This window comes from Motacilla alba, chromosome 8, assembly GCF_015832195.1.
Source record: "Motacilla alba alba isolate MOTALB_02 chromosome 8, Motacilla_alba_V1.0_pri, whole genome shotgun sequence".
NCBI lineage: Eukaryota > Metazoa > Chordata > Aves > Passeriformes > Motacillidae > Motacilla > Motacilla alba.
The window spans coordinates 15,788,851-15,811,140 of record NC_052023.1 but is presented as its reverse complement, the minus strand read 5'-3'; the positions used below and the strand labels follow the sequence as shown (position 1 = coordinate 15,811,140).

Sequence of the window (22,290 nt, the reverse complement as noted above, 5' to 3'; positions counted from 1 at the left end):
TATTAGTCTGTCCCCTAATGAAAAAGCTCCTTTTCTAGCTCATTGTGCTTCAGTTATCCTATTTTCTAAGTCATATTCTTTAATTCTTAAAAATGCTATTAGAAAAGATATCATCTCTGGTTATATACTCTTCCTCTATTCCCTTATGCCACTTAAGCACTTATTGCTGTGGGCCACTCCAGTATAAAACACTCCAGAGGAAACAACTTAGCCCTGAGTTATTTCTCTCACTTCTTTGGGTCACACTGAATTAGGAAGTAAGCAATCTTCTCCCACAGCTTTCTGGTACCATAAATGATTTGCTGGGAACCTCAGCTCTTCTATTATGAAATGTAACTAGAAGTTAAAAGGCATATAAATTACAGATGTGCTAATTTTGTGAAGCATGATGAACTTTCTACTACCAAGTTTATATATTTGCAGAGAAGGTAAGAAGAGGGAAAATTAAATGAGATACATATGTGATTATAACACAGGAACAGAAACAGCAAATCTACTTTCTCTCTGAAATACTTTATGTTCTCCATGACTGGATGTAGTCTCCTTCAAAGGAACTCAGCAAGCTCTCTAGATCAGTTACCTTTCTGCCCCAGTTTTCCTTCCTTGCATCTTATTTCTCTGCCTTTAATTTTTTTCTATGCTCACACTCATCCATGGACATTCAGTGCCATGGCTGCAGCAGTGACCTGGTCACATCCAAGAAACCCCAGGAGAAGCTCTGCAGAGCTACATACCTCAGCATCTCTCTACAAATATCAGCCACAGACAAAAGAGACCACAACAAGGGGGCCCAAGGCCACTGTCTAGGCTAACATCTACAGGGTGACATAATCCTCACTATTGAAAAAGTCATTGTAAGACTATGATAAAATAAAGAGATTTCTCCCATGATAAAGTGATTTCTCCTGTCTTCTTGAGGATAAGAGAAAGCATCAGAAGAACTGCCTAGAAAATCTTGACCAAAACACTCTGACGTATTAATTTATCTCTCTTTGCCCACTTTCCACACAGCTGCTTGATTTTTGAGCAAGGAATGAAAATGGAGAAATGGGTATTGTTTTATTAAAAGCTGAATCCTTCTGATAAGGCACATAGTGTACAGTGGACATTAGGTGTGTCAGAAGCAGTTAAACCAGCCCAGACACCTTCACTTTTTCAGCTCCTCTCCAGCCCTTGGCAGAAGCAGTTTTCACTTACCCATCGACATTTCCATCCTACTTGAGCTTGCACCAGTTGCAGTTTTCCCAGCTAATGACTGCATCTTCCCACAGCTACTGGTAGTAACAGTATGCCTGCTTTGCAAATAAACACAAGGCTACAGAGACCTTTCTGGGTAAGCTGCATTGTGGTCATCATGCAATCCCTCTCAAACAGCTGAAGGTGCACCTTAAATTCATTAACTGTGCTTGCCCTTGATGCCCCAGCTGGAGGCTGTCCCAGAGACAGTACTGTTCAGTCAGATGCATCCTTCCCATTCCAAGCCTACAACTCTTTCTTTAGCCTAGAATCATATGGCTTACCTTTGCAGGCAGCAATGCAGCAGAGCCGAGCTAGAATCTGTCTCTCAAGATGCAGCAGGTTTCAGAGCTTTTTATCATCTGCCGTCACACAGGTTTTCAAGAAAGACATGCACAACTCTCAAATGTCAGCACACAGTTTTTAAGTCAATGTGCAGCAGTGTGGGTTAGACAATTTCTTTTTACCAATTTCTCTCCATCTACAATTCTCAAAATAGGCACGATGGTCCTTTTCTTTTCTCTGCCCATTAAATTATGTATCTTTCACTCTACAGCCTATAAACTGACTCACATTATTCTGAAAAAAGATTGGAAATTCCATTTCTCACTCCTTGCAACTCCTTTGATGATTATATGCCCATCATAGGCCAAATCCAGCAATTTCCTTCCTCAGAGTCTGAGTTTTTCTGCTAGAAGTTTTCAAGATGTAACATACACCTTAAAGTGTGAGAACTTGAATAAATGAATAAACTCCAACCATGGAGAAGTGTGAGAGGATACTTCTAAGACGGGCTAAAAGCAGAAGTGGAACTTGTTCCTGAGACAGAAGTGGGGAGCAGGAAAGGGAAAGCAATTTCTGGAGAAATATTTCCTTTGGGAAAAAAAAAAAAACCCTGAAAGCTATAACATATTGCAAAGCCCTTTTGTCTCTTCTTATTGACTTACTCTTTGTCTCTTTCTTATTGAGAGCCCAAAACAGATGGTAAGAAATATAGATACATTCAGACCCGGACTGTGGTGGTCTTCATTTAGGAGGAGCTCCCCTGCCACGGAAAAAACCAACCTGAGATCTTCCATGGACTGAAGAAGCAGCAAACCCTACACACTGCCAGTGTGGCACCCAAGAAAAAAAGATCTCACAATGTGCCCTTGACAGTCCATTAGCAATATTTGGGCTCATTACCAGTGAGATGTATTTCATGTGAAAGAGCCACTTGGGCAGAAGGGGCACTTGAGGTAATTAAGAATCTATTTACATTTTATAGAGCCATTGATGCCCTTATGTACAAGGAACCCATATTAAAAGTGTGCTCAGGGTATTTTCCTATCAATAAATATTAAAGTGGTTAATCTGCACTTGGTCTGCTAGCTGCCTGCCATGGCTGCAAGCTGTTAGCAAGCAGTAAAAAGCAGACAAAAGAATGTGTCAGACCAGAAACCAATCTTTCAATCTATTTCTTTTTTCTGGGTAAGTTTCCATTTATTATGTGGTACACTCTCTTATTTTCATGAATGAAATATAGAATATAAAAAAATTAAAAGTCTCGAAACTGTAAGAAATAAAATGAGCTCTTGATTTAAATGCACTCTTAACTAAAAAAAAATTAGCTTGGAGTGATCTTTTATTCATTCACTTCTCAAACACTTCCCTATCCTTCTGAAATAATCTTTAAGTGCATAACAGATCCAATCTTATGTGTCCATTTAAGTTCTGCTGGTGCCTGTTCTAACTCTGGGTTGTCTCAGAGTGCTTTTGCTAGACACAAGCCCAGGAACAATAAACAACAATCTAAACTCATCACAAAATCACCTTAAGAAATGCAGAAAGTAACAGGAATTAATCAGCTGAACAGACAGTCTTCCATTGCAACCCTTGTTATTTAGACAAGTGCAGCTAATATACATAATGTAGCCATAAATAATTAAGTAAAATAAATTACAGCCCAACAAAGTCCACATTAAACAAGACAGGCCTCTCTGAAAGTCATGTGGGACTTACTATGTGAAGATCAGAGTGAAAAATGAAAGAGCATGGCTCACACGATCTGTCTGTTACTCTAATTTTTAAAGATGATACCTAATCATTGTAGAAACTCTTGCCTAAGAGAGCTGGACCATGCTAGAGCTGATCTGAGTCATAAAATAGCATGAAAAGGAAAAATGATAAAGAAATGAGCATGTACATTTTGCATCATGCTCTTATTGCCATGACTCGCAAACCCAACAGAAAGAAGAAACTCCACCTAGAGCTGTAAATTCTGGTCAGCTCAATTATTTCACATGTGGCAGCCTGACTTAAGTTATTCAGAGCAGAGAAAGGCAGATCCCTGATGCACCCTTCCATAGTGCTGGACAGGGTGAAAATAATAAATTGGTCATTGGGAAACACTGGATAAGAAACAGCATATTTCATATTCTTCTCTCATAGCTGCCTCTTGATGGCAGTAAATGGTTTTGCCATAGCTGTCATAGCTCAGCAGAGAAGTCCTGAAAGCAAAGGAGAGTCTATTTCCACTCCCTGTAACATCACCTTCCTTCCGTGGCAGCTGATGTCCCACACCCTCCTGGCTCCCAAGCCGCAACAAACAGCTCTATAATTTGTCAGTTTTTAAAGACTACTGGGAGCCTTTTGCTGAAAACCATCAGACCACATTGACCTAGACCTATGGGAAGTCAATAGTTAGGAAATCACTCTGTTTTCCCCAGATAATTACACTGGGTCCCAGGAGTGGAGATGTGGCATTTCCAGTACATCAGAGTGCCTTTCAGGAGAATTGCATCAGGTTTTGATGTTGCTGACTGTCTGCTTCTCCCCTAAGTACTTGATAATCCTCAAAAAAAAAAAAAAAAAAAAAAAAAAGGTACCTTTTGATGCTCCCACTTCTATTAAAAGAACTCAGCAACATCTCCATTTCCCTATCCAGAATAGGCTTTGTGGCCAATGGAGTGGAGGAGTCAATGTTAGAGGCCTCTTTTTCCATAGAAAGATCTGATTCTCACATACTACAGGTTTGGGTTTTTTCATTTTGATTAGTCTGTTGTAAAGGATCTGTGGCAGCTCTTATTGATGTCAGGGCCTCTGAACATGTGAGCCTTGAAAAGGACCTGCATGCAGAGAGAAAAGGAGAAATGATTACCCAACTGCCTTCTAAATGTAGAAGCTATCGCCCAAAAGCAGAGTTATGGTGCCCTCTTGGACTGCTGCCCAGCTTATTTCCTGGCTGGTTGGAAAGAACAGCACAATTGTCACAATGAACATGGTGTTTTGGGCAGATTTTCAGTCCAAGTAAGCGATCTTGCACAAGTAACAAATGCCTGCCTGATGACAATCCAGGACTGCACTGGGCCCAGCAGTGAGAGGCAATACAGAGCTAACTCACCCCTAGCAAGAACATTTCTGAACACACATTCAGTTATCCCATTCTGGACAGATGCTGAGACAAATTTCTTTACGTATCTATCAGTTTTGCTGGTTAGTAAGGTTGCATGGATACACAAGAACCTGCCTCTCTCTAGTAAAAATCCTGCCTCCTTCCAAAGCTCCTGAAGTGCTGCCCACTCTGTGGCGATGGGTGGGAGGACAGCATTCCATATCACACACATATACTGTGTGCATCATGAGTCCTGCACATGGGATTGCATGAGGAGTTTCCCCAAAGTTTAACTGAAGGACCCCTTCAGAACTCTGAAGGGATTGCACAAAGCCTGGTTGCACAAAGCCTGGTTAGATCCATACCCTGTCCAGAGCTTTACAGGTCATTGCTCTGGGTATTGCAAATTACTAACAAAGGAACAGTTATTCTGAAGGCTGGAGACTAATTGTTTGTCAAGAGGTAGTGATGAATGGGAGCTGAAGGTTTTAAATAAAATGAATCAGATTGGGAGAGGACTAGTGGATGAGGGAGACATTTTTAGTAGGGATATCTGGATACAGGAATAACTCTTGCTATGGATTCTGAAACTTGTTGTTATTCTATCTAATAATTCATTTAATGGCATGAGTGAAGATTCTTACAGAATGCATTTTTCTAAGTACAGTAAAACTGCCAGGCTATCTGCCAAAATTTATTTTGATTTGTTTTGAGGTTCAAGGAAACCTACCAACCAAAGATTCAAGACACAGCTCTGTCAAAAGAGATTTACATTACCCATCAGCATTTCAATTACACACATCAGGCAGAGCTGTAAGACCTGATGAGAGGTCTGTAAATTGTAAGATATGCATAGATAAATCAGATAATATGTGGCAAAAAAGGCGTACAGCAGCAACATTAGCTTGCATATCAGAATCTTAAAAGGCAGATGCAATTAAGAGACAAGACAAAGAAATAAATATCTTGTGAACCTTTCAAAAGGCCAACCACATTATTTTAATATTGCTTAACAGTAACACTTAATAAAGGGAACATCGTGATTGTGTGAACTAAATTTTCAGTCATAATGAATGCTACAAACTTAACCTCCCAAGTTTAAATAGGGTACAATGCCTTGGGAGAGATGCAAGAGAAATTATTTGATAAAGGTGACGGTTTTTCACACCTGAAAATAATGTTTTTCTACCAGGCTCTCTTGATCAACAGTGTGTAGCCACACATTAAAGATAAAATCTCAAGACTTACAGTGTATACTTGTCACTACTTGCATAACTTAGTAGGGAGAGAGGATCACAGAGATTTTGAACATAATTTCCTACACTCCAGGAGATTAAATAGACTACATTTGAAGAAGGCAAGAAGCAACTCCAACACCTGGATAGCAGAAAGTAAGCTTCAACCAGTTTCTCCATCATTTATTCAAGATACATAGTCTTGTCTCCTACAAAATTTAGGCATAAGCATCCTGTGCAGCAAGGATGTGTACTTGATTTAAACAATTAATTGCACAGGAGTGGATTTCTGTTACGGCTTTCCTGGCACAAACTAAAATCATTACATAAATCAGCTGGAGAGTGGCAGTTTTACCTATATAAAGATTGATCGAACATTCACAGCTAGAGTTTGTTCTGTTCCCCATACTCATCAATATAGAAGCAGCTGGGATCTGAAAGCTTTTCTGGGGTAAAGGCAACACTAAAGAGCATGCTGGAAGAAAACAATCACCACAGCAGAGATATTCCCCAGATCATTGTTCTGTGTTACAGCTCCTTTCTTCATCTATCATGCTTTCTCTGATTGCTATTCATTTCCTTATTTAATGAATATTGTAATGAATACAATGCACTTAAAGATTCATTGAGGGTTTTTTTATTTTTTTAATGTATATTTACCACCATATATCCTGAGAGGGAATATTAGCAGCTCTATTAAGTGATGATCTCGTTACCATGATAAATGTGTATTCAGTGATAGATTTAATGTGAAACCCAGGGTACATAACTCACCAACAAAACTAAATCATGTATCATCTATTTGAAAACTGTCACCTTTTTCTAACAGATAGGAAGTATTTTCCCAGTGTCTGTTGCTTATTACACTCTGCTCGTCAGAGGGACTATGACATGCCAGCATCTCCTATAACAAAAGAAAAACATACAGTCACATCCAAAATTTACCCAAAGAGGGAATATATTTGTTGGCTTCAGTGGTCATTAATGAAGACACTCAGATTGAACAAAGTCAAATGACTTTTCACCTTTTCATAATTTAGATGGTTTATTTTCTTATTATATACATATATTCTCACATTAAACCCTTGAATCCTATGCTGGTAAGTACAGGGTCAAGGGCACTGGTCCTACTGTAAGTGGCATGTAAGGGCTTGTTTTGAACAGTTGGTGGTATTTAGAGATTGTCTGGTTTCTATTCTGAAAAAAGCTCCCTATAATACTGAAGGAATGGACAAGAAGTTTTATCCAGACTGAGAAATTTTCTGTGTGGATTATGTAGAACAGTTATTTCTGATATGACTCTAGTATTTTCTTTTGTTTTCAGTTGGTTTTGGTTTTTTAATTTTAGTTTTAAAGCCTGTACTTGAAAATTTGTTTTAAAAAAAGCTCTCCAACACTGGAATTTTTAGTTCCAAGAATACCAAAACAAAAATAGTTTATTATTACCCTTACCCAAATTGAATACTCATTCACATTTTTTCCCCATATAAGATTTTGATTTGGCTGCTATTTTTCAAAAAAAAAAGTACGGGGGGAAAAAACATGCCCTGATTTAGCATAGACCTCTGCATGCCATTGGACCCTTCTCCAAAGAGGAAAGGGTTTCCTTTCCTTAAAGGAAGTGAAACTGGGACAGTGAGGATTCTCCTGCCTATTTCCCTGATGAAGCATAGCTGTTATATTTACTTTAAGACCTGGATCCCTCTCATAAGGTCATTTAAACCCCCTGATAAGATTGTTTGCAGAAGGTCCAGAAAGAATGAACTGCCTGAAGCTCTCCCAGAGTACAGCTTGATGCAGTTGTCTTTCTTTTCCTGAGGAACACCTGCTCATAAACACCACACAGCTCCCACAGCCACACTGCAACTTCAAACACCAGGAATTCTGGGGAGTAATAAATTGTGGAGTTGAATTGTGTTACCCATACCTGCCATCCCAGTGCTACGCCCCACTCTTTGGCTCCCTCTGAACTGCAGGAGACTGTGTGGAACAGTCTGGTCAAGCAGCAGCAGAGAAGTGGAAGCTGTGGAAGAAGGGCTGCAAACGCATCTCTACAAGTTAGGGATTCAACCTCGGCTGTCTATCGAACTGCTGGAGTCATACTGTCCTGTGCATGGAGGGTCTGGGGATCTTGGGAGAGGCGTGTGGGAGGGAGGTATTTGGGCTGGTTGGTGCTTCTGTTCCCAGGCAGCAGATAAAAGGCAGATGATTTCCTTCCCCAAACCACGAGCATTAGGAAGAAGCTCCTTGGCATGCACAAAGGGAGACTCCTGACTCTCTTAGGTTTACTCCAAGTAAACTTAAAAAGAGAGAAAATAATTAGAGATTACAGCATTGTGCTTTTAAATTCAGTCTTCATTACTTCCTCTCCCAGCGCCTCTGTGTCAGATCCACTCAGTCCTGCCCAATAAATGTGTTAATAGTACCTGTCCAAGACAGTCAGTGCTAGATATGCTCCCAATTTAGTCCAAGATTTAGATTACCAGGACATTTAATTTCCTTCTATAAATGATAGTTATTTCTTTTGGTCATTTTTAGTTCTTCAAGTGAAAGAACTAATGAGCCTGTGAGTAGGTTCTATGTCTAGTCCTGGAGGCTTGACTCCAGCAGAGCTCCTGCTGTCCTCAATGACTGGAGGCTTGCTGTGCATGTTAGGCCTTCAGAATCTGGATCAGTACACTCAAGAATGTGCAAAACTGGTACAGAGTGGCAATTGATCACAAGAGGTGGATGAGAGGTATTTTCATCTTTAAGGAACAGGAGCTGCCCTATTTTAATGCTTGTTGTAAGCACTATTTTTACATCTCAACGTCTGGATAAGATATGTCTGAAAAATACGATTTTCAATCAGTGTGAAATACCTCCTTAAAATTCTTATGTTGGTGATGTGCACCCTTTAGGCACCTTTGAAAAGGCTGGGGAGAAATTTGCCTCTATTGAAGTCAGTGAGTTTTACTACTAAGCTCAGTAGCACTGCATCTTGCAGCTGTCTACTGACTTCAGCCATTCTGAGTTCTCTGGTTGGCTGGGTTATTTAAAAGGTGTGGGAGGAAAAATACTGCTTATAACCAATTTTTCCACCAACAAGATCACTACTGACTTAGTCTCCATTTAGTCATGCAAAGGTGTCACAATTCCATAAAAGGTGTGCGTTCATACATTATTCCTAACAGTCTTCATGTTATATGTTATATACAAGAGAGTAGGTTTTTAATTTGCCTTTTCTATGTTATTATAATTATTTAATTTCATGAAGGGGAAATAATAAATAAAATAAAAGATCTTTTTTTATAGGAAGGTGACTGTAATAATCTACCCCAACAGTCCAAATCACCACACTTTGTAATGGTAGTACTATTGTGTCTAGGGTATCTGTACTGTATATGTGGTTAACATTTTCTTCTGGATTCACTGAACATTTCTACAAGACTCATTTTAATATCTTGAGAAATGGTTGTTCTGTAAATGTTTATCATTAATGTACCAAATGCACTATCTATAAAATGATTAAACTAAACAATATTTTGTAGGATGACAAGCCCTGAAATGCTGCCAAATAAGAGACCTAGTGACCGTAAGTCTTTTTGACTCTGTCACACAAAATAATTGGTAAGTGCTATGCCTTCATGCTTGTAGAGGAAATAATATGAGGGGGGAAAAACCCAACAGGTACAGGGTCAGTAATAGCAACCTCACAGAAATACTGTAACACTGCTGGCATTAATAATTAAATGTACAAGAAATCTCAATAAATATTAAGTTGTATGCTAAAGAAATCTATTCCAATGTCTTTTTGCATGTGTGTGGAGACAAACTGATTTGTATCAGAGAAATGGGAAATCTGTTTTAGTCAATCTTTTTTTCTAGTCAGAGCTGTAGAATTATAAAGCACAAATCTGCTTAAGTTGGTCTTTTTTACATTTATAAAGGGCCACACTTGATTTAGCAATACTATTTTTATGTGTAATGACATGGAATCATTTATTATACATTCTGCTAATCTTCAGAGTTACATTTTGACAGGATTAGGAATTTATACAATATGTAGACTTCAGGATACACATTAAGACCACGGCACTTCAATATATTTGGTTTTTTGCAAGCTGAGACTGAGTATGTGAGAAAATCATCTTGTGTTTCCTGCTCTCTGAACAACAAACCACTGTAATCCTTCTGATGGTAATCATACTATTTTCTGTTTAAGATTACATTTTGTTTGTACGTTTATTGTGTCACTTAAAACAAAATCCAGCAGGTTTTTTTTTTTTAGGTATCTTTTAAAAGAAGTGAATATTTTAAGAAAATGACACAGAAACCGAGTTTTCTAAAAGGTACATACTTCCCAGTATGTATTTTATAAATATTTAAATGAAAGATGATCAGAAATGTATAAATAATTGTGTTAACACTTTAGGAATTGTTACTGTGTTCTGCAGCTCAGCAATAAGTAGATTTCCATACTGAAGGGATTAAAGGACCTAGATTTGGTGAATGCAGAGGCTGATTGTTTTTTTCTTTTTCCTATACAGCAAGCTGCACCACAGTTTTTGATACACAGACTAGTTAAATGTGATATTCCCATCTACAGAAGGTATATAATGATAATTGGCAAAATTATTTACTTAAAAAAATTAATGCAGAAATTTACAACAGATTATTTTCAGTCCTAGAGGAACTTATTATTCATTTGCATGAGAATGGCAATTCAGTGTGGCGACAGAAAGCTTCAACTGCATCCCTGCACTTTATTGCCTTAGGTTTGCAAACTGCTTTAACAGCCATCAGCCAAGAAATGTACATGTCATCTGCAAATCACAAATCACAGATCTTGACTCGAGTGATTGCACAGGGAGAAGTGCTGAAGGGTTCATAGTGGCCAGAACAAGACTTAAAAGTGATGTGAAATAGGGAGCAAAAAGGGCTGCAATTGCCTTGGAGCCTAAAATAGACTGAGCTTCAATGCCATGGAAAAAATCACCAGCTTCTCCATCATTTCTTTAAAGGTCAGAATTTTTGTAGGTGGATTGGGAGCGCAGTGGATTGCAGATGCGTTTAACAGCAGGGTATTTTCCGCTGCCATGACCAGTTAAGGAAGATTTTCAAAAACACATCTGCTGGTAAACAGTTTGGCCCTACTCTGGGTCAGCTGCCTTATCTGTGCTCATTGCTGCATGAATTCTTACCTGGATGAAGTCCCAAACCTCACATCAGTCAAAGTTAGGCTTTCAGTACAGTCCATTACATTTTTTAGAGAGGTAACTCCGTGGCTTTCGGTTGGTTTTATGATGCAGGTCTGCTTCTTCACAAATGTCTGAAGCACACTGGCAGGAGAGACAAAGGCTGCTCCTTCCCACTTCCTGTTCGCATTTCACTCGTCAGCAGGCAGAGCACATCATGAAAGAATAAATGAAGGGAAAACAGAAGACTTAAAGAGTAACAAGGACGAAGAGAGAGAATTTCTCTGTACTGCAAAATGAGGCTGAATTCCAATATAATTTTGCATCATTTCAGACAACTAATATTATTCAGAAATTGATTTAAGAGGAATTCAAACACAAATTGCCTTCAAACTGATGTGGAAGGCAGTAAATCTATTTTCCTTTTCAATCTCTCCCACTCTGCAGGTGACTAAATTCCCTCGGTTTAAGATTTCTCTTTCCCCAGTCTGTTGTAACAGAATCTGAAATTCTGTTTGTAACTGGAGAGGTTAAAAAATGATCCTCTTTATTAATAGGATGAACCAATATGCTATTAAATAAACAAAGATCTTTGCAGGTTCTGTTTTATGCTGTAGAGTGTCTCCACTTTACACATATTTGTATGATACTTAAATATCTCTAAGTAATTTAACTTTTCTAAATGTTTATTAGTCCATGGTGAGTGCACTGGATCCTCTTCTGGGATCAAGATATGAATTTATAAGAAGTGTAAAGTATTTAGATAGTTTCAAACATATTTCAGAGCACTTGTAACATCTGGGGAATGATTTCTACTTGGCTATTCTACTGTTAACTTCAGAGAGAGATGTAGGCAGTTTAACCAGCTGAGATTCTGTGTACCAGTGATAGCTGAGACCGATGCCTAATGGTTATTATCCGGAGGGTGTTGTTCCCTTGGAGTGCCTTCCCTCCCAGCTTGACCTCTGCCACCCAAATAACACTAGACAGAAATGAGCTTCTACATTTCCATAAAATAAAATCTCCACCAAAAGTGCGTGCCATGGGAAAAATTGAAAATTCTTCCTGACATTCTTTCCTGGGAACTGAGACATTGGAAGAACCTCAGAAAGCAGAATTAACTAGGCAGTGAAAACATAACAGCACTCTTAATGAAATCCTCTGCCTTGGTCATGAAAAGGCATTTTGCTGGGGCAGCCTACATCTATGCAATCACTACATCTAACTCAAGAGGCTTGCAGTTATGTCTTCCAAAATAGCTCTCATAGTGCATCTGAAAGATTTGTCTGCACATTTATTATTCGAAGGTTATGCTGTTCACACCTTGGACTTGAATTTTCAGTTTAAAAAGAACAATGCCATATTTTTGTTCAGTTTTTATCTCACCTTGTGCTCACCTCCAGTGGCATCTGCTTTTTCTGCTACCGCCCATCACAAGGTGGCTTGTAACAGCAATCACAGTCATTGGGTATCTCAGAGGACCAAGCATTCATTTTTAACATATCCAGGAAGCACTGGAGAAACAGGAGAGGGGAGAGAGAAGGTGAAGAAACCAGAGTCCACAGCCACTGGTAGTTCAGCATTTATTAGGAAACTCTATTGTAACTGACTGAAGCCCTTGTCTCTGTGATACAGCCCAGTTCTGCAGCTAAACCAGACTTTGCAAGTTCCCTGCCAGTTTTAAGTGTCCTGCATTTTTTAACAGATGCTGCTGCCACACTGAGGAAGAGCTGTGATTGTACATTATTATGTTCCCTCTTTTGTTTTCACTTACCCAACCTAAAAAGATTTTATTCCTCTTTTTTAACTCCCCTGATTTTCTGTCATCTTAACAGAAAAATACAAAATTTTGTTGCTTCTGCTTTTGAACTAAAGCTATTTGTGAGGGTCATAAACCCATAAGCCAAGGATGAGTTTCTCACCTCACTCTTACCGAGGCAAATCCCCTTTGCTTTATCTGGGCATACTCAACAGCTCTTCTCCACTGAGCTGTCATGAGTGCTGAAGGGAGCAGACAGGATGTTTCATGAGGAGGGAAAAGAACTGACGTTCTCCTTGTAGAGGCAGTTATCCTCACATGCTCTGGTTGTGACGGGGGCCTCTGCTGCACAGAAAGTTCTCTGCACCTGTACAGGGAAGCAGGAACAGAGAACTGCATGAGCTGAAAACACGGAAAGAGAGGATCAAAAATGTCACAGACATGGTGTAAGAAATAGAGGTAGGGATGACCGCATCCCAGAAAATTAATGGGACTGATAAGCCCTCAGTGACACGGGAAGATGGGAACACTATGGTTTCAACTAACAGCCAGTGACTGACCATAGCCTGGTCACTGTGAAGACTTCCTGAAACTTCCAGAGTTCGTAGTATTTTCACATGTATTTTCCAATTCAATCAAACGGCTTTTTGAGGAGACGATAATACAATATGAAATTAGCCCCACTGCAAATCAGATTTGATGGCATTTCTGAACCTTTGCTTTTCTTCTTCCTTTCTTTCTCAATATCTTCCTGGCCCAGTCAGACAATTTTCCCTCAACATTTGCTAACTAGGGAAAGCACTTCATTTCATTATTTCTTGCTCCTGGTTTAAACTAGATGGTTCCAAAGTTATAATATTATCAATACCATTATCAGTTGGTGACTCCTCTGGGCTTGAAGAAGGACAGAAGTTAGAGGGCAACCCATAAGAAAGTCTGCCATTACTGGGAAAAACAGAAGGAGGAAATGTCTACATTTGCTCCTCTTTACTTTCTTCCCTTTCAACAATTATCTAAGGCAGCTACTGAGACCTAACTACTAAGGATCCATGCAAATATCTACTGTGCTTGTCTGATCAATGATTCAATAGGCAAAGAGGGGCCTTTTTTCCATGCTCATCTTTGATTTCTGCACAGAACTATGCTAAGCTTGTGTTTCTCAGATGAAAGCAAGTGGTACAGTTTATGCTAAAATGACAAAACAATTTGAAAGCGAATGTGTATAACGGAGAGAAGAACTTAAGCGCATGGTTGACATTATTACGTTTATTTCTCAGTGAGACCTGTCTTTTCATGACACTAATCAAAAAACTGGGTCACCTCACAATGGTAATTTCCTAGGAATCTTGAAATTCATGAGTCAATTTGATCCCTTTTTAGCTGAACATTCACTAAGCACAGTGAGGCTGGTGGAGCTCAGCTAGCTCATCAGACTTGTCATCGACTATATGTGAAGAGTTTATATCCTTAATGGGATCAAAGGTTTTATCAGTGATCCTTCATAAATGTAAACAGATGAAATATTTTTCTATCAGCATTGATTCCACACCTGACATTTCTTCTGTTGATCAGTTAATGGTTATTGTCCGTTATAAAATCAGAGACAAGGAAGGTTTATTGCTTTCTTAACAACCAAGAACCATGGCAAAGAACACCCCCTACCCTCCCCCTGTTTGAATCCATCTTGCTACAACTGAATATTAATAACATCATTTGCCATTGCCAAGGACAGATTTAATGCGATGCTACTCTGGACATCATGAGGAACTTTTCAAAATATTGCATGGTGTTTTAAAATGCAGATCTCCCTTTAAAGTCAAATAGAAGTCAGTCAGCTAAAATCCTGGAGATCCTTCAGAAATTTAGAAGCAGAAAGGTCTCCAGACAAGGATTTGTGAAATTAAAGCATCGGCAGGGAGTGCCATGCACTTAGTCTTTTTTTCAACACAAAATTATGCTCTTCTTTAGTGTCTTTTAGTGTTAATTCTGAATGTTCCCCTGCAGATCTATGCTACCAAGAATATTCCTGGGAATATGACACAATTCTGAAACAAGCTACAGCTATCAATGAATTAAGGCTCATCAGATTTTTCAGCTGTGCAATATTACACTTGTTTAGCATAAGGAGGAACAAAGTGTTGAAAGTGACTTGTCTATAGTATTACAAAATTACAGCAGTGCAGAAAAAGAATCCCATTTCAGAGAATTATTTTAGGGGACAGGGTGAAGGTTGCAAAAAGAACCAGTTCTAGAAAGAAATAATACTGTAATTGGATACAGTTAAATTATAATAACAAGGAAAAAAGAATGTTTCAAACTCTGAAAACAAAGGAAAAATATCTTGTTTAAAGTCAGAATTTTTCATTCAACCTCAAGTGAAGGATTTTCTTAGGGAATTTTGATTCATCAAAAAAAAACCCCAAACACATGAATCTGAAGTGCCTAAATTACCTGCTGCAAGACTGATCAAACCTGGAAACATGGCAAACAATATCAATTTAAAAAGAAGAAAGGACATTTCAACCCAGATAGAATCAGACTACTTTCTCCAGGCAGAGCATGAGTAACTCAGTCAGGTTCACGCGAGTCAGTCATAGCCACAAATGTAGAAGTGAGCCTCTGGGCTTAATATGCAATATGGAGTTGATCCCTTGTCCCTAAATCAGCATCAGCACTGACAGCTGGATTTCCAGGAGTATGTCTGCACAGCACAGTGCAGGCTTAGAGATGCTGCAAGAGCACTGACCCAGGGCTGGGACGGTACCAGGTAAAGCTCTCAGCTCACCAGGGCAGCCCCATTGGGCTGGGCAGAGCAAGAGCCATCCAGAGACACTGCACCTGCAGGGAGAGCCATCCAGAGACACTGCACCTGCAGGGAGAGCCATCCAGGGACACTGCACCTGCAGGGAGAGCCATCCAGAGACACTGCACCTGCAGGGAGAGCCATCCAGAGACACTGCACCTGCAGGGAGAGCCGTCCAGGGACACTGCACCTGCAGGGAGAGCCATCCAGAGCTAGCTGGTGGCTCTCTGCACAGGAGGATGGTTGGATGTCTGGACCTTTCCTGAAGAAGTCACCAGCAATCTTTTGGATTGTATTCTACAGTTTGTCATGGCTGGGCTGGTGTACAGAAAACAAAAATAAAACGTAAATCAAAATGAGGCTGAGATCAACATACTATTAGAGATAAAACTATCATCGTTAAATTTGAATTCAGAGGAAGTTAAAATTCATCTGACAGAGCCAATGTAAAGAAAGTAGCTCTCCCCGAAATCTCCAGTGAAGATCCTCTGCTGGCAGTCTGACTGTACAAACACTTACTGCATGGACTGATGACTAATACCTCTGACACAGGGAGCATTTCCCCATTTGATGAATAAACATGGACTATTGAAGGAATAGGTCTCAGCACTGAAAACCCCTCAGAGCAGACTCTGCCTTCTTCCTCAGGCACAGTGTGTCTGGATGGGTTCCTGCATTAATGTGAATAAACGAGGAGAAAGGTTTCGTGCTTCACCTTACCAGGTTGCTAACTGAACATATGTATCAACACCTCATCATTAACAAGTGTCCTCCTGATGCAATGCTTTGGAACTAAAAGCCATAACCCAAAAAGCTAAATGAGCAATGTTTTCCTCACTTCTGCCTTGCAGATAATAATATAATATAAATAATAATATAAATATAAAACTGCCTTGCAGTGCTCATGCTGCACAACTCCAGCATGTGACCTGTTTCACTGAAATTATTGTGTCCTTGATTACAAGATGGGAAATTTTAATTACTACTTTGGGCACATTTTCAAAACAGTATAACTTAATTCAGTTTTACTGGGGAATCATTTTACTGAGAAGTTACTGGACATCAAAACCTGTCCTGTTTTCTTGCCCCTCCCACTAAGTACACTAACCTGTGAGGCAGTGACACTCCTTTGCTTGCTTTCATTCTCTCAGGTAGAGCAAGTCAAGGCATTGCTGAGCACAAGAAAATTCTACATACATTTTGGAGTAAAAAGTCTCAGCACTAGAGCATGAGATGAGGGTCACTATCTATTCACCTCACAGAGGTGTCTGAAAATAAATTAATGTTCATGATTACTCAGACACTAACATAGTCAAAGATTCATTTTCCTGATTTAAGTTGTTTAATGACACAAAATAAATTACGGAATTCAAGAAAAACAGACAAAATCCCACACTGAGTATTCCACTGACTGAAGTTACACTTGCAGATGATTATGTTTGACCTCACAGCAAATATGTTTTTATACTTTTTTTTCCAGTCCTGCCTTTTCCATGACATTATTCTTCTACTTTAACCCTTTCCTAGGCTAGGATGAAGCTGTCCTTATATGAGTCAGAAGCCGTGGGGAGCACTCACATTTGTGCAGCTATGGAATTCCCAGCCAAACACAGGGGTCACCATTACCAGGAAGGGCAGGCATGGATTTACCATCCTCCACATCAGAAGAGCTGATGGTCATAACCACTGCTCTGAGTGACAGCAAGCACAACATTCTTTTCATCTCACATGTCTTACTCCACCAGCTCTCCCAAAGAGCTGGGTTTTGGGATGCAGTAACACAGAAAAGGAAGAAGGGATGCTCTGCTCAGCAGCTGAAAGTGAGGGTCGCCTCTTGGAATGACCGATGTCCATGCCCATGCAGCTGATTTCACAAGAACACTGCAGATCACTGCCTCACTATGGGAATGAAAACTTTTGTAATGATCTTTGTGATGCTCTAGGGAGTCCCCAGAGAAATTGTTCCTCAGTCTGTGCCCCTGTGGTGGCTGGAGAGCTGTTAGCTCTAAGCATCAGTTCCCTCAGGTGGTAAAGCTGTGCTGGGGAGCTGAGAGGAAAGCAGCGTGAGGCTGCACACACAGAGTGCTCACACACACCCCAGAGCTGCTCCCAGCACTGAGGAGCAGTGACAGAAACACTGATATGCGCTCGAGAAGGAGTGCAGAAACTTCACAGTATCTAATAATGACACCTGCAACCCTTGGCACTGTGAAGGGAGTGGGAGGGAAGTTGTCTGTAAGGCTAAGACTGCTGCAAATGAAAGTGACTGCTGCACCATTAGCAAAGTGATACCAGAAGTTTTGTAATGTAAGCTTTGAGTTCTAGGGGCTTTCTGTGTTAATTTCACTCACTTGTATTGTCCATGTCCAAAAAAATATCAGTCTTGGGGAAAAAGTTATGGAAAAGAACTTCTGCTATTTCAGGTTTTTTCTCTCTCAGCTTGGTTTCCTCAATTTTTAAAATTTTTAATACCCAATGAGATCAGGATCCTCAATAAAAGGATATGTCAAGAGCAAAGAACTTGATTAATTGCCTGGTTACATGCATTGGAACCTGCTAAATGAAGGAAGAAGTCAGATTAACAGTGTTCTAATGAAAAGAAAGATAGAGAGCACATGTAACATTCAGAGAAAAGTGACAGTAATTTCATTAGAGCACTGGAAAAACATACTGAAAAATCAGTCAGCTATTCAACCTATTCTATCAATTTCACATCAGCACTCACCTCAACAAATTTTTGCAACTCAGCATGTTTCTTTTGTGAAGAATAGTCATCACCTCCAGACCTTTTCCTTAATGAACTTATTCTCAAAGTATATAAAAAAGTACAAAAATGTGCTTTCAAAAAGGCAAGATAAAGACATTGCCAAATTGAGCACTGGAGACTTGATTGCTGCCCAGCTTAGTGCAGGGAAAGAATGTGATTTACCAGGAAGTCAATAACTCCAGAAATAAACTCCCAGAGAAAACGTTTTCTAAAAGTGAAAAAAAGCATATGCAGATAGACATGGCTATATTGGCACAGCATTCCACTGCAGTTCAAACACCTGACAGCAAGCAAAATAATTTCATCCATAGCTCTCTGCATTGAATATTGAGCTACAAATCACTGAAGAACATTCTCCTTCCATCTTTCTGTCATAAGATTTCCAATTCTTTGATTGAGCTGGGAAAAAAATACTGCCAGAGAGGACTCCACACCCACACTTTTTCTTTTTTTTTTCCTTATTTTATCTTTCCTTTTCCAGCTGAAATCACATGGTGAGGATATCACACACAGAAAAAAAAAAAAACCAACACCAAAACAAAACCCAAAAACAAAAAAAAAAAAAAAAAAAAAAAAAACAAAAACAAAAACAAAAAAACCAAAACAAAAACAAAAAAAACCCCAACCCAAACCACAAACAAGTAGGAATAATTAGGAATTTCTTGAAAACTAAACTCTAGTTTCTCCAACCAGCAACTGGACTGGAATTTGGTTTATATTTTGAGTGTAAGCCTTATGTTAGGCAATTAAATCTGTCGTTATTAAACCAAAGTTTTAGAAACCTTTCCATGATTAAATATGCCACTTTCGCACCACACAGGAGCTTGGTACTGCCTAAGAAACTGACAGGTAAGCGTGACACTGGAGCTGGCCTTAGCCTCAAAATGAAACTGATTTTCCTCTGAATTCATTTGTGTTTCACATCAGTATTTGGCTCACTAGCCTATAGTGTGGACAAAGAATCTCGGAATTGCTACAGGAACACAAAACTGAGGCATTTTGGTTTTACTGCACAGTCCAATGGAAAACATCTATGCAATTAGCAGACACACACAACACTTACAGATGTGTCTTTTCTGTCAGCTCTGCAGACTCAGAAAAAACCAGAATTCCCCTCGCTTTCCACAGCTCAGTCATGGCTGCCTGTGCAAGGTAAAATTCACAATTTCACACAGGGCATATGCCAGCTCTGTGTGTTTTGGCCACCGCTGGTGCAACACACAGGGTAGATGGGCCCAGAAGAACCATTTACTTCACAGCACTTTAGAGACATAAAGATGTTTGGAAGGCAACTGTGAGATCGTGCATGTGCATGGGGTGTCAGGAAAAACTGGGCTGGTGTCAGTCAAATTGTCTTGTTCATCAGTCTTTTAGGAAATATACTGAGAAGGCTGAAACAAGATGTTGAAAGAGATGGTGTTATTTCTTCTGTGAAATGAGGGGTTGTTTTATGTAGCAAATCTGACAATGAATTTCCAACATGAAAGAATCCGCTTACTACATCTTAGCTTCTTTACTTGATCCAAGGTTTTAGAATAACCTGAGAGTGTCAGTCAGGAAGAAAACAATATGAAAAGACCTGATAAAAACTCAGAAGTTCCATCAGGCAAAGTCAAATGAAAACAACCAGAAGGATCAACACATCAAGTTGGCTTTTCCTTTCTTCTCCCATTAGCTGCTGCAGCTTTTCCTCAAAACTGGTGGCTCTAATTTGATTAGGGAAAAAAATAATTCACTTTTTTGACTTTCTACTCAAATTTGCAGTAACACTCCAGTCCAGGTATGTCCACCACTTCTTCACATACAGAGTAGATGGGCCCAGAAGAAGCAGAAACTAATTAAGTAAACAAAGAGTGTTAGAAGAGTAAGTACCTTCTCTTGGACAAAGTAGGAAGGAGGTAGGGGTGGGTATTTATACCTTTCAGCATCGAGCATCGCACTTGTCAACACAACTTCTCTCCATTGTGCATGTTTCTAAAAGAGTCACCCAGCCAAGGTATCAACATTTAAGAGGTGCATCATTCCTCTGCAATGAGCAATTTCATTGGTAGCAACATTTGAATCTTCTCTTGTGTCAGCTGGCACGATAATTGCAGTGCAGGTACAAATGGTGCTTACAGCCAATGAGAGAGCCTAAATCTGGAAAATGGAAAACAACTGACAGTTCTGACAGATAAAAATAGAGAACTTCAACGCAGGGTATGATGAAGCTGCTGGAGATATTGATATAGTGCTGCTTAAAATAATGACAGCAGTCTCAATAGGAAGCTAAAAAGCCTAATGAAAATGAGCATGAATCTCAAGATGTCCTGCTCTTGTTTAAATGCCTTGTTTTGCAGCATGTGAGATGAGAGAATAAAAGGTTGACCACAGCAAGTATATTATTTAGTAGTTCTACCAAGCTTCTTAACCACCAGGAGCAATCTCACCATTTCCCACTTTAAAAGAGAAAGTGATAAGCAACATTTAGGCCATTCCTCATTTCACCAAAAGACTGGAGTTTATAAATATTTCCTGCCACCACCTAATTAGATTTTGTGCTCAAAAAGCTAGTTTTTGTCATTTTGTTCACTTGTATCAGTATAGAAAGAACATTTTAGGAAAGCTTTGTTGCTGTGCATTTTCTCTTGGGCTGGGGAAAGAAGGAAACTTTGTCATCACATACTGATCATACTGTTCCAAAAAATATTTTCAGGTGAGGACAGAGAGGTACCCGGGGAATCTTGGTGAAATGAGACAACTTTTCAATACTTGTAGTGTTCTTCACCCACCAGTACAAGGAAAACAGTAATAACTACTCATCAAAGAATGCTCATCCGTGTTCACATCAACAAATAAAAAACAGCAGTTGCTTTTAACTACTACAGATCCCTAGACGACTCTTCAGTTTACAATCTCTCATGACTGCACTTTCTTGTATGTCTTGCATCCCAAACATCAAGCATGACATGAAAAAATAAAGACCAATGTGCTCTTCTTGCTGGGTTGGGTTTAGTATCCCCTCTTCACACCAAACCTCTCTAGCAAGTGCCAAGCAACTTTCAGAGCGAGGTGCTGTTCAGCACAAGGGGAGGGTGCTGGACTTGCAGAAGGGTGGGAGCTCTTGTGAATCACTGCTGGCAGCAAGGAGGAAAGAGGCAAGGCTTTACTGTGGAGTTTAAACAGCTGGGATTCAGATATATTGTCATAGGATACTGAGAGGCTCCCTGGCCACAGTTTCCTTGTGAAGAATACAACCAATAAGAATGTTTGGTTTGGAGTTTTTTCAAATACAGTAGTTCTGCTACTTCTACAAAACACTTAAACTTTGTTTCTTGAGGCCAAAGATTAATCTTACTTCCAAGCTTTTCTTTATATTTATTTTCTTTAGGAAAGTAAAGCTAATGGCAATAAAGTGCACTTACTCAATTCACTGCTTCAGCCAGCAGGCCTTGGTCAATCTGAGTAAATCCTTAACTAAGTTAACAGCAAAATCTTGGATCAGAGACTTATATACCTGCTCTTGTTCTTAAATGATGTGCTTAATTTGCAACTTTCCTGTAATCTTCAGAATTATCTTAAATTGCGTATTAGAAAGGTTAATGTTTAAAAATTAAAATAACTAATAAATTCAAAAATCCACAAAAAATCCTTCCTCTTTCATTGGATAATAATTTTAACAAGTAATTAACCCACCATAATGCCACCAGTTATTCCATAAGTCTTATCTCGTATTATTCAGCCTACACTCATCTTTCAGTCCATTTGTGCTAGTTAATGGTAATACAATCTAGAATTCCCCTCATCTAATTATTTTTTAATCTTATTTTTTTCCACATATATTTTAACTTTGGAATTAAAATATTATAAGGAAGAACTATTTAGTCTACTAACACAAGCACAGCCTTTTTCCTTTGGGAACTGCACCAATTGTACCTGTGTACCCTGCAGAAAACCTGAA

The 22,290-nt window shown here is 39.3% G+C and overlaps 1 long non-coding RNA gene across 1 annotated transcript; it reads right to left on the bottom strand.

Moving 5' to 3' along the window:
• Positions 1-4,109: 4,109 nt before the first annotated feature.
• LOC119703943 lies at positions 4,110-11,217 on the bottom strand. The gene is made up of 3 exons (XR_005257797.1): positions 11,028-11,217; positions 6,661-6,748; positions 4,110-4,343 (listed from the first exon to the last, which is right to left on the bottom strand). It is a non-coding gene; the product is annotated as an uncharacterized LOC119703943 (long non-coding RNA).
• Positions 11,218-22,290: the final 11,073 nt, after the last annotated feature.